General features: G+C 42.9%; 1 protein-coding gene across 11 annotated transcripts in view; it reads right to left on the bottom strand.

Annotated features, from left to right (window-relative positions):
• The window catches only part of MAP7D2 (MAP7 domain containing 2), a 155,587-nt gene that overhangs the window by 70,060 nt on the left and 71,415 nt on the right, over positions 1-14,112 (bottom strand). For 2 of the 11 annotated variants that reach the window (XM_069761495.1, XM_069761499.1), the window contains exon 1: positions 11,028-11,077. The exons of 7 other annotated variants lie outside the window; for them this stretch is intronic. The gene's annotated coding sequence lies outside the window, so the exon portion shown is untranslated. Of the gene's footprint in view, positions 1-11,027; positions 11,079-14,112 lie in introns of those variants that run through there. 2 more of the 11 variants (XM_069761504.1, XM_069761498.1) reach the window with 2 other exon arrangements.

Below are 14,112 nucleotides of genomic sequence, written 5' to 3'. Positions count from 1 at the left end.
GCCCTCAGTCTGTACCCTTCCCCACCCAGGGAAGAGCGGAGTTGTAGTGTACAGTAATACACCAACCAGACTAACAAGGTAATACGAACAGGGGTAACGAAAAATGGCAAACATACAAATTTACACACACATATAAAAGAGGAATGCATCGGTGAGTGGAGGATGGGGTTAAACCAAAGTAGGAGAAGAAAGGGAATTATCACACACTCAAAACCTAGCAGTCACAGATAAATCCATCAAACGCCTTCTCCAATAATAACCAACAACAACCTCCAGCCATGCAGCAAAAGCTACCTCTGACATGAGTTCTAGCCAGGGCCCAGATTACATTGGAGATGGGAGTGGCTAACAGTGCACAGCTGAGAGCCTTAATACAAGAAAGCTTCCAGGAGCTCTCATGTGAGCAGATTAACCCCTACACTGCTAAAAGAAACTTGTACTGTTTAATATGAAGGTGAAGTCTTCTAATCAGTACAGGAGCAAGAGAAATTCAGACACTGCAGTCTTCTGGCTCCTCTTGTCGCAGTACACACATGACACTTATCATCCAGGTCAGTACGATTCTGGCGATACCAAACTTGCATAGTTAAGTGGTGACAAAAAAAATTATGAACATCATGAAAGAAAAATTGCTTGGGTTGTTATTTTCTAAGACCTGTAAAGATTTCATTTAGCAGTTGATGGCCCTGCGTGAGGGCTTAATCTTTGCAGGGTGACCGGATGTTTTCATTGTTACAATTTTTAGATAGCTGCAACGTCTCGATCACTTCTTATTGAACTTTTTGAGGAACTGTGGTGACCAAAATGCCGTAATTCTGGAATTCTGATTTATTTTCTCGTTACAGCATTTAGCAATCAGAGTAATTAATACTAGATTTTGATAGATCTGACTTTTATGGACACAGCAATACCACATATGTGCATTTTTTTAAAGATCTTTATTTTAAATGACAGAAAAGGTGGGTGATTCAAATTTTCAGTTTTTTTTTTTTTTTTTTTTAAACTGAACCCGCGATTATTCAATTGCTTGTACTATACACAGCAATACCACAGTTTTTCTACATAAAGCACAAATCGCAGTCTCCTATGAACGATAGCCAAAAGCTGACGTACACAGGAGCACAGGAGTACCATCATGACAGGCATGGAGGTCTTCAGAAGACATCCGACTGTCATGGAAACCCATTAGCGCCCCACAATCACGTCATGGGGGAGCCAATGAGTGGTTACAACACTGCGTACCCCACAGGATGCATGCTGTAAATACCGCTGTCAGAGAATGTCAGTTGCATACAACAATAGCTTAACAGCCGCAGGCTACACACCACTCGCGGCTGCTGGAGGCAAATGATGTCTGAATGACACAGCCATCATCTGCCAAGAATGGATGGAGCTCAGTTCCTAAGCCCTCTCCATTCATCCTCTACTGATCATAGTTACATAGTTATTAAGGTTGAAGGAAGACTATATGTCCATCTAGTTCAACCCATAGCCTAACCTAACATGCCCTAACATGTTGATCCAGAGGAAGGCAAAAAAAAACCATGTGGCAAAGAGTAAGCTCCACATTGGGGAAAAAAATTCCTTCCCGACTCCACATACGGCAATCAGACTAGTTCCCTGGATCAACGTCCTATCAAGGAATCTAGTGTATATACCCTGTAACATTATACTTTTCCAGAAAGGTATCCAGTCCCCTCTTAAATTTAAGTAATGAATCACTCATTACAACATCATACGGCAGAGAGTTCCATAGTCTCACTGCTCTTACAGTAAAGAATCCGCGTCTGTTATTATGCTTAAACCTTTTTTCCTCCAAACGCAGAGGATGCCCCCTTGTCCCTGTTTCAGGTCTATGATTAAAAAGATCATCAGAAAGGTCTTTGTACTGTCCCCTCATATATTTATACATTAAAATAAGATCACCCCTTAGTCTTCGTTTTTCCAAACTAAATAGCCCCAAGTGTAATAACCTATCTTGGTATTGCAGACGCCCCAGTCCTCTAATAACCTTGGTCGCTCTTCTCTGCACCCGCTCCAGTTCAGCTATGTCTTTCTTAAACACCGGAGACCAGAACTGTGCACAGTATTCTAAGTGTGGTCGAACTAGTGACTTGTATAGAGGTAAAATTATGTTCTCCTCATGAGCATCTATGCCTCTTTTAATGCATCCCATTATTTTATTTGCCTTTGTAGCAGCTGCCTAATCAATTATGTATATTTATGACACCGGTCGTTAAGGAGTTAAAACATATTTTGACATGTAGCATACATGGTTCAAAACAGGCAGCCAGTATCTGAACCACTGTCAGGTTCTCTTTAAGAACATTAAAGTCAATTACTATTGCTCATCCTGTTTTTTTGGCCTTGCAGAAGGATTGGCAGCATCTCTACATACTTTAATACCCCTCTATACACATTAGACTAATGTCGGCCAAATCCAACATTGTCGATTTGTATGTGTATGGGAGCCCTGGACAGTTGTTGTGAGAGTTAAAGCAAATCTAAGAACAGGACTTTGCCCCCCCCTCCATTTATATGTGTATGTAGCCCATATCTGCATAGCCCATATCGGAAGCCTCTGTCATTCCAGCTCTATTCCCACCCAGCGCTGATGCCTGCTGCTTGACTGACAGCCTCTATCACATGTGACTTCAAAGCAGCAGTCAGACAAGCAGAAGGCAGTGATCATATTCATTTACATATCAATGAAAAAGCTGATGTCAGTAACAGTGGAACAGCTGGCCATGTAAGGTATTGTGTGGCGCCCCTGGGGTCCAGTCGCCACAGAGGTACTGCACCTCACCCAGAGGTGTGGTATCCTACTCTCAGGATGTAAAGAGGGAGCACTACCTAGGACTCTAACACTCACATCCAACACACACCAGTTCAGTCGGGGCGGGGCACCTGGGCGTACCCTTTAGGGAGGAAGGCCTCTTCCCAGGCTGGATAGGAAAGGGTGTTAGGGAGTGGGTGGGGTAGGTAGAGTAGGGGAGGAGCTAATTAGGAGGGAAAGTTAGTGAGATTGTGAGAGGAAGGAGATGCAGTAAGACCTGCTGAGAAGGAGCTCCCAGTCAGAGGGAGCTAGAGAGAGATTGCAGAGAAGAGATAGCGAGAGAAGTGGAGTTGAGCAGACGTGCAGGTCTGCAGCTCCTGAGAGACAGAACAGCGAAGTGTGAGAGAGAGCAAGAAGGAAGCTCCAGAGAGGACTGAAGGTGTCCTAGGGGCACGGGTAGTGCAGAAGCCACCCGTGGGGCCCGCATCCAGATGTGGAGGGACCAGGTCGCAGGCAGGGGACTGGCCCCAACTTAGTGGACTACTTCAAGTTCAGCTGTGACTTTTGCAAGAAGCAGCCACATCCACCCATACTTCGCCAAAAAGGCAGTCGTATAGAATTCAGGGGACGTCGCCCAACCAGGTTCATTGCTGCTGGCTTGGGACACTGTGGGTAAGGCGCTGGACAGGAGAAGAGGAATGCCAGTGTAGTGAGACCGCCAGAGAAAGGCATACGAAAGGAGTCCTGGAAAGGTGCATCCCTATTTGCCTGGGAGTTTGCTGGACCACTAACCTGAAGAACACAGCATCAAGCTGACGTGTGTGGACTGGAGAACTGTGAGTAAAAGTGGAAACTGCACCTTACTGTGTCCTTTGCGTTATTTCTACAACACCTGCCCAGCCTACCACAACCACCACCATCATATCACCTATTCATAAAGTTGCCCTGGGGTTTAGCGCTGCCTATGGAAAGCTGTACCAACTCATCACCATCAGCCCCAACATACTCTGAAGCAGCGTCGGCTAACACATTTATTGCCGTGTACCACAGGGGGTGTCACGAACATTTCCCATTTCCCTCTAATTTCATCATTTGACTTTTACTGGACATCCAGGGCCACGGATTGGGTCACCGCTGCCGTGACACATCCCCTTTAAGAACTGTGCCGATCCGGTTCAGAGTACCCCACAGCCCTGGCGGGCGTTCCAATTGCAATATGGCATCATTACAAATCCTGCATGCTCTGCTTTTAAAGACTTGTTCAACTTGTTGACTGTGGCCAGAAATCAGCTGGAAGGAGCTCAAAAAAGGTACACAAGTTAGTAACGCTCATGTTACACCGTCAGAACGAGATCATTGAGGTAAAAAGCGGTCGGCCACTTTCTCCTAGGCTTCCTTCACATGTCTGTATAATACTGGTACCGGTATCATCAGTGTTTTGGATCACTGAACAATCCGTGTGCCATCTGTTTTTTCGGGTATGGCTTAAGAAAAATAAATTCCAAAGCTTCTCCTATACTTTGCAATGTTAAACAAAGTAGAGCACATGCATGCCACACGTGTGCTGTACACGGTTTACACAGACCCACTGACTTATATTGGCCCTTGTCATCCTTGCGGCTGGGAAAAAATGGACAGGTGAAGATCACCATAGGTTTTAATAGGTGTGTGTGGATACGTGTCTCCAGTAGGTGTGGTAACGGATGCTACACGTACTAGAAACGTGTACATGTGAAGGAGGCCTTATGAGTGCAGCTTTCCTCACACTGACCAGCACTTCTGCCCATACAATGGCTGCTGGTGGAGGAACATGTGATGTACGGGCAGAGACCAGAATTCCAGTGGAGGTGTTACTTATTGGGCTGCTGTCATTTTCAACTCAAACATTTATATGGTTAATGCGCGTTTCACCACATTATGATTCTCACCCTTTTTAACCTTTTACAGTAAAGGCTGCCCAGAATAGGAGCCCCCGTCTCCGCCCTGGTAGTTATGCCCCTGGCAGACACGATCTTACATTGTGCGTACAATTGCTGTGAGGCGCACGGCGGACTGTAGTTTTGCAGTATCAGCCATTGCAGACTGCAGAGAATCTGACTGCAGTGTTCTCAATTGAGATTACTGGGCAAAATCAACATACCGTAGGTCACCCACACGTTTAGGATCAATGACCTCTCAATGGTCCTTCAACCTGAACAGTTTTTGCATAAAGAACTTAATAAAGCTATGGATACCTTTGACATGGGAAAATATTCTTTTACATGATGTTAGTGATTACCTTAGGGTATATGCACACACTGCATTTTTCACTTACATTACACCTGAAATCAAGCTGAAAAACAGATTTAAAAAAATGCTGAAAATAATTAACATATGCATTGCAATGTCAAAAAGACCTGCACTGAGAGCTGTGAAGCGACTAAAAGAAGTGACCAGACCATTCTCCTGGAGACTGCCACTCACTAGTTTGTATACACAGTTAAATACAATAAAAACCCACAGGTGACAAAGATGCTGCAAAAACCGCTAGCAATGTGAGGACATACGGTAACCGCAAAGGGCTGTCATGATACATAATGTTACTAAACTGCAGATATAGGGTTAATCTGCAGGATAACCGTGTTAGCAAGGTGCCCGGCTGTTGTACTGAAAGTGTGTTATCTGGGAAAATTAACTTTATTCCTTTTGGGAGCCTTCAGCTTTCAGTCATAGAGGCTGCGGCATGCCTGGCATGTCTACAGTCACCGGCCACAGCACTGACAGCAGTAAGCACACCACTGCACTCTGTCAAACCGCTAACAATGTCACAGAAATTCAAAGACAAGGACTATCCCTCCACTCTCCTGGAACTTTAATTAATGAGATCTCTAAACCCCCCTACTACTCCTATATCACGACAACCACAGGAAAGAATACCATTTGTCCATACACACCATCCCTTCATGACTAAAGGCTATTCCGTCATTAAGAGACATTGGCCACTTTTGGGTAGGGCCTACCCAGAGGTTACTTCCTTTCAAGCACCAGTACTGATGAGTACCAGGAGACCACCCAATATTAAAGACCAAGTGGTCAGAGACGACATGGGTAGCACGCGTCTAAACCCCACTCAGGGATTCCTCAGTCCACGCCGATACGGTACTTTCCCCTGTTTAAATTGTGCCGCTTGTTCCAATGTCATTAAATCGGATAACGTTACCCACCCCAGGACTGGTAAAACCTTGCCTATTCGTGGTTTCTATACATGCGAATCAAATTTTGTAATTTACATGATCAAATGCCCCTGTGGTCTTCTCTACGTTGGGGAGACCACCCAACAAGTCAGAGACCGCTTAGCAAGCCATAAATCTAAGATCCGCTGTGGTAAAACTTGGCTTCCACTCCCAGATCATTTTTCCAAAGCTAGGCACTCTGTGACACAACTCAAATTTCAGGTACTTGAACAGGTAGGGACGGGGAGGGAATCATATTAAACAATTAAAATCCAGGGAAAGATACTGGATCTTTACACTGGATACCTTATCCCCAAAAGGCCTTAACAGAGAAATTGACTGGTTAATTTAATTACAGGTTTTATAATGTATTCCCTCTTTTTTCAGACACGTTGAACCTCATGGTGAGTTTCATTTAATTTATTATTGCTTTCCCTTTATATGCTTACTCCGTCCCTTTCCCTCATTTACATGGTGTCCGCGTATATACCATTCATGATTAGTACATTCCCCTGTGCCTGTTCCCCCGGCCACGCATGGGTCACATAGTGTATTCACCAGCCTATCTAATACAACACTGGCCAGTACATATCAACACTGTATCTTGGCAACCCAAGATGCACCATTCGGCGGCAGCGCATGCGCGGTCGCGTCCACAGTAGCAGCAACGTCACTTCCGGTCTGGAGGACGCTCTTCCTGCCCGGATAATACGAGCGCTCACTTAAGCCCCAGCACCGCTGGCTGCAGCACACTGACATAGCAGGGTGCGGGAGCGCCGCTCTTCCAGCATACATATCAGGTAATTACCCTCTTATCTAGGCTCTCATTCCTGCTAATATCGCTGTGGGATCCAAATAACTGCTGCCCTTACATTGATGTTCCTGCATATTTGCTTATAGAACCCACACCAGGGATCACATACGGCACAAGCCTTAATACCATTACGCTACAGCAAAAGGGTATACTGTATGTCATAGATTATTTTCTGCATGATATTCACTATATTATTCTTGTACTTACCATCACTATTTTTCACAGTCTGCTCTACAATCTCCAAGTGATTTTCTTCACCTTCCACTCTATTTAAACTAAGGTAAAATTGCTTTATGCCATTTAAACCGTAGATCCTAGCTCCTTATTTATCTTGCTTATTTTCAATTCTTATTACCTCTGGACCACAATTGGTGCTTGCTGTACTCAATGCATTTTCATTCGATTGTATATACGGTAATTTCCTTTGTTGGGGCCAATTTTTCTTCTTTTCCTTTTTTAGGTCATGTTTATATTTCATACTTTGTCGGGTACATTGCATATATTGTACATTTATATTTATTTTCTTTGTTTCATTCTAGCGATTATATGATTAAAGCTCTGGCAGAGCCAAAACGTCATTTACTTCTGGTCGCTTTCAACGTTTGGAATCCTATGTTTGTGTCCATAAATAAATTTTCACTATTTTTGCATTGTATACACATAGAGTGTGCAGTGTATTCTATTCCCTCTGCCCCTAAAATTAAATGGACTACAATTCTGCTGATGAAGCTACACATGGAGTTAAATATGCGTAGGCAAACAGCGTTCCCAGGTATCACACCAATCCAATGTGGCTCTGGATGGCTAATGAAAATTATTATTATTTATTTATATAGCACCATTAATTCCATGGTGCTGTACATGAGAAGGGGTTACATCAATAACACAAATATCACTTACAGTAAACAAAACTAACAATGACAGACTGATACAGAGTGAAGAGGACCCTGCCCTTGCGGGCTTACATTCTACAGGATTATGTGGAAGGAGACAGTAGGTCGAGGTTTGCAGTAGCTCCAATGGTGTTGAGGTGGCCGTGTGGTCTTTACAGGCTGTAAGCTTCCTTGAAGAGGTGGGTTTTCAGGTTTCTTTTGAAGGATCCAAAAGTAGTGGATAACTGGATGTGTTGGGGCACTGAATTCCAGAGGATGGGTGTTATTCGGGAGAAGTCTTGGAGGCGATTGGGTGAGGAGCGAATAAGCGTAGAGGAGAGGAGGAGGTCGTTATATGAGGGAAGATATTGAGAGATTAGTGTGGAAATATACGGAGAAAGATTATGGATGGCTTTGTAGGTCAGTGTTAGTAATTTAAACTGGATACGCTGGGAAATTGGGAGCCAGTGAAGGGATTTGGAAAGAGGGGAAGCAGGAGTGTAGTGAGGAAAGAGATTACCGTAATTAGTTGAAGGACAGGGCAGAGTCAAGGGTTACTTCGAGGCAGCGGATTTTGGGGACAGGGGAAAGTGTGATTTCATTTATTTTGATAGATAGATCAGGTAGGGAAGATATGCGTGATGGAGGAAAGATAATGAGTTCAGATTTGTCCACATTGAGCTTGAGGAAGCAAGAGGAGAAGAAGGAGGATATGGCCGATAGACACTCTGGGATTCTGGAGAGCAGAGAGGTGACATCTGGGCCAGAGAGGTAGATCTGAGTGTCATCGTACCATCTGGAAGCCAAAGGACATTATGATTTGTCCCAGGCCGAGTGTATAGATTGAGAAGAGTAAGGGTCCTAGGACAGAGCCTTGGGGGACTCCAACAGAGAGGGGGCGAGATGAAGAGGTACTATGGGAGTAGGAATTGCTACATGTGCGGTTGGCAAGGTATGAGGAGATCCAAGATAGGGCAAGGTCTTTGACCCCAAAGGAAGAGAGGATCTGTAGTAGGAGGCAGTGGTCAACTGTGTCGAAGGCAGAGGACAGGTCTAAGAGGAGGAGTATAGAGAATTGTTTGTTAGCTTTGGCTGTAAGTAAGTGCCAGGACACCGGATATCTGTGTACAGAAATCAGCAAGGGACATGAGCACTAAACCTAAAATACTGATTTCACACATAATGAATTCATTATTTCATATCACTACATAAATACATTTAAAATGAGGGTTTTATTTCTCCATCATATTTGTGTACAGAAAAAAGTTGAAAGCTCTTGTATCTTATTATGTCCCCATAGCCGGTGTCCTGGCACTGCAGATAATGCACGAGTCTGGAATAACTCGTCAAAATGTAGAAGCAGCAAAACAAAGTACAATTTACACTAAGGAAAGACGGGGAGGTCATTGTGTCCTACCACAAAGTGTAGACATTGTCAAGCAAAGGACAAAACAGCGTGTTTGCCTTGACATCATGCCTAAAAAGAATAGCAGCATGTGCGGAAATACAAGGAGCGTGGTCTTACATCTCCTACCACGTGGCCGCATTGAGTCTGAATAACCCCTTTAGGTTGCAGAAACACTGTTAACAACCAATACAGCCCTTACTGCACACACAACTATTGTGATTTGTGAATGCTTGGCGGCCATGAACTTGAGATTCCCATATTCATGCTCAGGCGGCTCAGCCAAAAGTACAAAATACTTGATCCTACTTTTTCATCCTAATGTAGGAGCAAGAAGACCCCTATACACATTAGATAAGTATCTGAACCCGCCTTAGTTGGCAGACACTCATGAGGTGTATGGCCACCTTCAGTTATGTTTTCCTTTTATGATTTGCTTAGATGTCTAAAAAAAAAAGTGAGTAACATGTAGGGAGCCGTTATGGCAGATGTAGTTTTGCTGAAACTGAGATAACTGAACAATAAAGAGAAAAGTTTAAAATTCCAAGATATTATACCAGTGCGTGCACCTGAATGGCTGTATATTATGGTGTAATACGACTATGGTCAGGCAGAATATTTCTAGGTGGATGAGGCCTACAGGATTCAACACTAGTAAGTCCGCGCCTGCAGCAGCACAGGAACATGAACGCCACTCCAGATCTATTACCTCATGTTTCATCGGTGTACACAAAGTAAGGAAAACATGAAGCCAAGAACAGTGCAATTATCCAGCTATGTATAATTTGTTGTCTGGTTTTCCTTACAAGCCATCTCCCCTCCAGACGGCTGCCGCTCAGCGGCTGACAGGTCTGCACTCGCTCTCCATTGCAATGAGACGGATGCATCATCATTTTCCATGTGTTCTTGTAGAAGCCACAGAAGCCAGCTACTGTTTCTATCTAGTACATTTTCTAAGAGAGGCTGCAGAACTACATATCCCAACAAGGCGAGCTGGGAAGGTGGATTGTTCAGCTCCGGGGTAACTCAAGAGATCCAAGTCCCATGTAAAGAATCTTATAACATAGATTTCATCAGCCAGACAATCATATGCATCATCTTTGCCTCAAAATTCATCATGTAGCACAATGTACGGCATCACAAAAACAGGTAGAGAACCTCCACAGTTGAGGTGGCCATGCGTCAATAGGCATCGGCCAAACAAATCATCAAGACCCTTCCATGCACATGCACACCCAACTCAGGTAATCGTGTGTGTGTTCTCAATAGAGAGGGGGGCACCTCTGGGTGTGGATTATTTTCTTTGAGAACAAAAGGTCAAGCATGTTGAATTTCAATGGGCCTGATCCCCACTGACACCTGCCATTGGTGGCAAGCTGCGATACCATCATACACATTACATGGTTCATTAGTCGGGGTGTATGACCTTTAGTGACCAGGTAAACTTCTGCCCAGCACCCCCTATACTCAGTGTCAAGCCAGAGCGCCATCTAAAGGCAGAGACTGGTCAGTGCGTTCCCACAGGCAGCGATCAGTCAGCAAAGAAAGAAAACAAGTATGATAATGTAGGCACCTGAAAATTAGTTATTTAGAGCTTTTTTCAGTCATATTTGTACAAATGATGAACGTCGCTCATTTATGACTTCCAAGAGGAAATAAACATCACTCTTCAGAGAGTAATTAAATTATACCAATGCCAAGCATAGAAGCTCGGCAATATAGGACGTCCTACACTGCTCCGCAAATCTGCTCCACCTGATTTATGATAGAAAATGACATTTTCCACTTAGAAAATAGCAAGTTATGGGATTAATCTTATATAAAACATACACAAGCAGACAATGCAAGAAGGAAAAAAGGGCACAGAGACATAGATAGATAGATAGATAGATAGATAGATAGATAGATAGATAGATAGATAGACAGACAGGCAAGGCTGTGTGCTCACCTTCCCGATGTTTTCCTACCTCCGGCACAAAAGGAATTTGAAAGTGTACACAGAAAAAGGAAGGTTTAACAATCCTGCTCTCTTCTGCTATTGGCGCTGCATGCCCTAACCCATCTTCTTCCGTAACCTTGGAAACCACTTGAGCAAATGCTAACCTCATTCAAACATGTCTGCTGCCTGCCAGATTGTTAAAGGGAACGTCTGCACAAGCCACACACTGCTAAACAGATACAACATACCGGCAGGGGGTTTCTGAACGTGATATTCTGCCATCTGCTATGCATACAGTTGTACCCTGGTAAATATTGGTATTCTTAGTTCTTACAGGACTTACATTGGGACAGAATAAGATATAGAGTATAAATACTTTTAGTAGAGATCCATCATCTGAGATGCCATAGACTATGCTGTTGGAGGTGCTGCTGGTGCCGCAACTAAGCTGTCAGACATGCTGCTGGTGCCACGACTAAGCTGTCAGATATGCCGCTGGTGCCGCCACTAAGCTGTCAGAGATGCCGCCAATAAGCTGTCAGAGATGCCGCCACTAAGCTGTCAGAGATGCCGCTGGTCCCGCCACTAAGCTGTCAGAGATGCCGCTGGTCCCGCCACTAAGTTGTCGGAGATGCCGCTGGTTCCGCCACTAAACTGTCAGAGATGCTGCTGGTGCCGCCACTAAGCTGTCAGAGATGTCGCTGGTGCCGCCACTAAGCTGTCAGAGATGCCGCCACTAAGCTATCTGGGGAAGATTTACATCCAGGCAAGATGGCATCCCCAAACATAGCCAACCAACAATAGCAATATTCTGAGCCCAAAGCTTAAACTAAACATCTGCTTGTATGAACGTGGCCTTAGTCTGGCTGCAGACGAGCATATGAATAATCATCCAAGTTTCATCCAAAAAAACGAGTCTTATTCCACCTAATTTTCATCTGTGTGCAGTTTTTTTTATGTCTGTGTGATGTTTGTGTGTGATCCATTTTAATACATCTACAATAAAAATGTACGTGATCAAATACAGTTTCCTAGACTAAAACAAATTTGTAAAAATCGGATGACATACAAATTTTCTATGTACAGTAGATCCAATTATTTTTTAAGCACCCATAGACTTGAATGGGTAAGCTTCATCAGAGATGCGGAAAAGAGTAATGTATGCTGGAATTTTTAGCAAGAACTGTCAGACTGAAAAAAATAAATAAATAAATTGTTCATCTGAACAGCCCTATTGAATAACATGAGTCAGCGTGCTGTCCTTGTGCCCCACACCTCCTATGTATACGCTCGTATGCGTGAGCCCTCTTAGCTTACCACTTTGCTAGAGGACAAGGTAAAAGTAACTTTTTTGTATTGAATAGAGAAGTCCTCATTTTAAGTGTAATTATTAGCATATTGGGCTTTCTTATGTAATGCGTTACTCAAAGAGACTGAGGCCGGCGTCACACTAGCGAGTTTTACGGACGTATGAGCGCATAAAATACATCTGTAAAACACGCATTACACATGGCCCAATGATTCTCAATGGGTCAGGTCCTATAAGCCGTATATTCTGCATCCGTATTATACTGCTTTCTACGGCCGTAGAAAATCGCAGCATGCTGCGTTTGTCACCGTATTGCGCAAAAAATACGCCAATGAAAGTCTATGGGGGCGAGAAAAATACGGATTACACACGGACCAGCAGTGTGACTTGCGAGAAATACGCAGCGGTGATAGAGAGAAAAGCCGGCAATTCAGTGCAGTGTACAGTAAAATCACACTGACAGCTTACAATAGAATAGGTAGAATAAATGTGTACACATAGAATAGGTATATATATATATATATATATATATATATATATATATATATATATATATATATATATATATATATATATATATGTCATTGAGACACATATGTATATATATTAATATTTCATACAGCGCTAGATAGCTTAAAAGCCGGTAATTCAATTATCGGCTTTTGCTATCTCCTTCCTAAACCCGACATGATATGAGACGTGGTTTACATACAGTAAATCATCTCATATCCCCATTTTTTTTTTTGCATATTCCATACTACTGTTAGTAGTGTGTATGTGCAAAATTTAGGCATTCTTACTATTATGACCTCGAGCCTGGGAAAATATTCTGAAAAGTTCCCACGCTCGAGGTCATATGAGGACAACCAGCAGAGGGCGCTTCACCACGAATGAAGGTAACTACAGGTCAATGACCTAGTTTCCATTCATTTGCTGGGGTTTTACAGGCAGGAACACAGCTGCATTATAGCAGAGCTCCTGCCTGTAAAATAACTTAACCCCTTCAGATGGATTTACATCGTGGGACATATCGACGGAAGGTATGAGATATTGTTGGTTTATTATTTTTAATTTGTTACAGGTCGAGGGTCTTCAGGTGGATTGAGAGAGCAATAAAATATTACAACAACCTGTGTGTTTATTTCATTAAAATACTTTGCAATATTGTGTGTTTTTTTTAACCATTTCATGCTATTGGATTAATAATGGATAGGTGTCATAATTGACGCCTCTCCATTATTAATCTGGCTTCATGTCACCTTACAATAGCAAGGTGACATTAACCCTTCATTACCCCATATCCCACCGCTACACGGGAATGGGAAGAGAGTGGCCAAGTGCCAGAATAGGTGCATCTTCCAGATGTGCCTTTTCTGGGGTCGCTGGGGCAGATGTTTTTAGCCGGGGGGCGGGAGCCCACGCCAATTTTTTCTGCCATTTAACCCTTTAATTTAATAGCAAGAGCGCCCAAATTTTGCACAAACACACTACTAACATTAGTAATGTGGAATATGCAAAAAAAAATGGGGATATGAGATGGTTTACTGTATGTAAACCATGTCTCATATCATGTCGGGTTTAGGGAGGAGATGGCAAAAGCCGGCAATTGAATTACCGGCTTTTAAACTATCTAGCGCTGAATTAAATAATTAAATATAAATACAGTATATATATATATATATATATATATATGTATATATATATATATATATATATATATATATATATATATATATATATATATATATATATATATATATATATATACTGTATATATGTTTTAAC

The sequence above is a fragment of the Ranitomeya imitator genome, chromosome 3 (assembly GCF_032444005.1).
Source record: "Ranitomeya imitator isolate aRanImi1 chromosome 3, aRanImi1.pri, whole genome shotgun sequence".
NCBI classification, from domain to species: domain Eukaryota; kingdom Metazoa; phylum Chordata; class Amphibia; order Anura; family Dendrobatidae; genus Ranitomeya; species Ranitomeya imitator.
The sequence above is the reverse complement of the archived record's forward strand: the minus strand, read 5'-3'. Positions and strand labels throughout refer to the sequence as shown.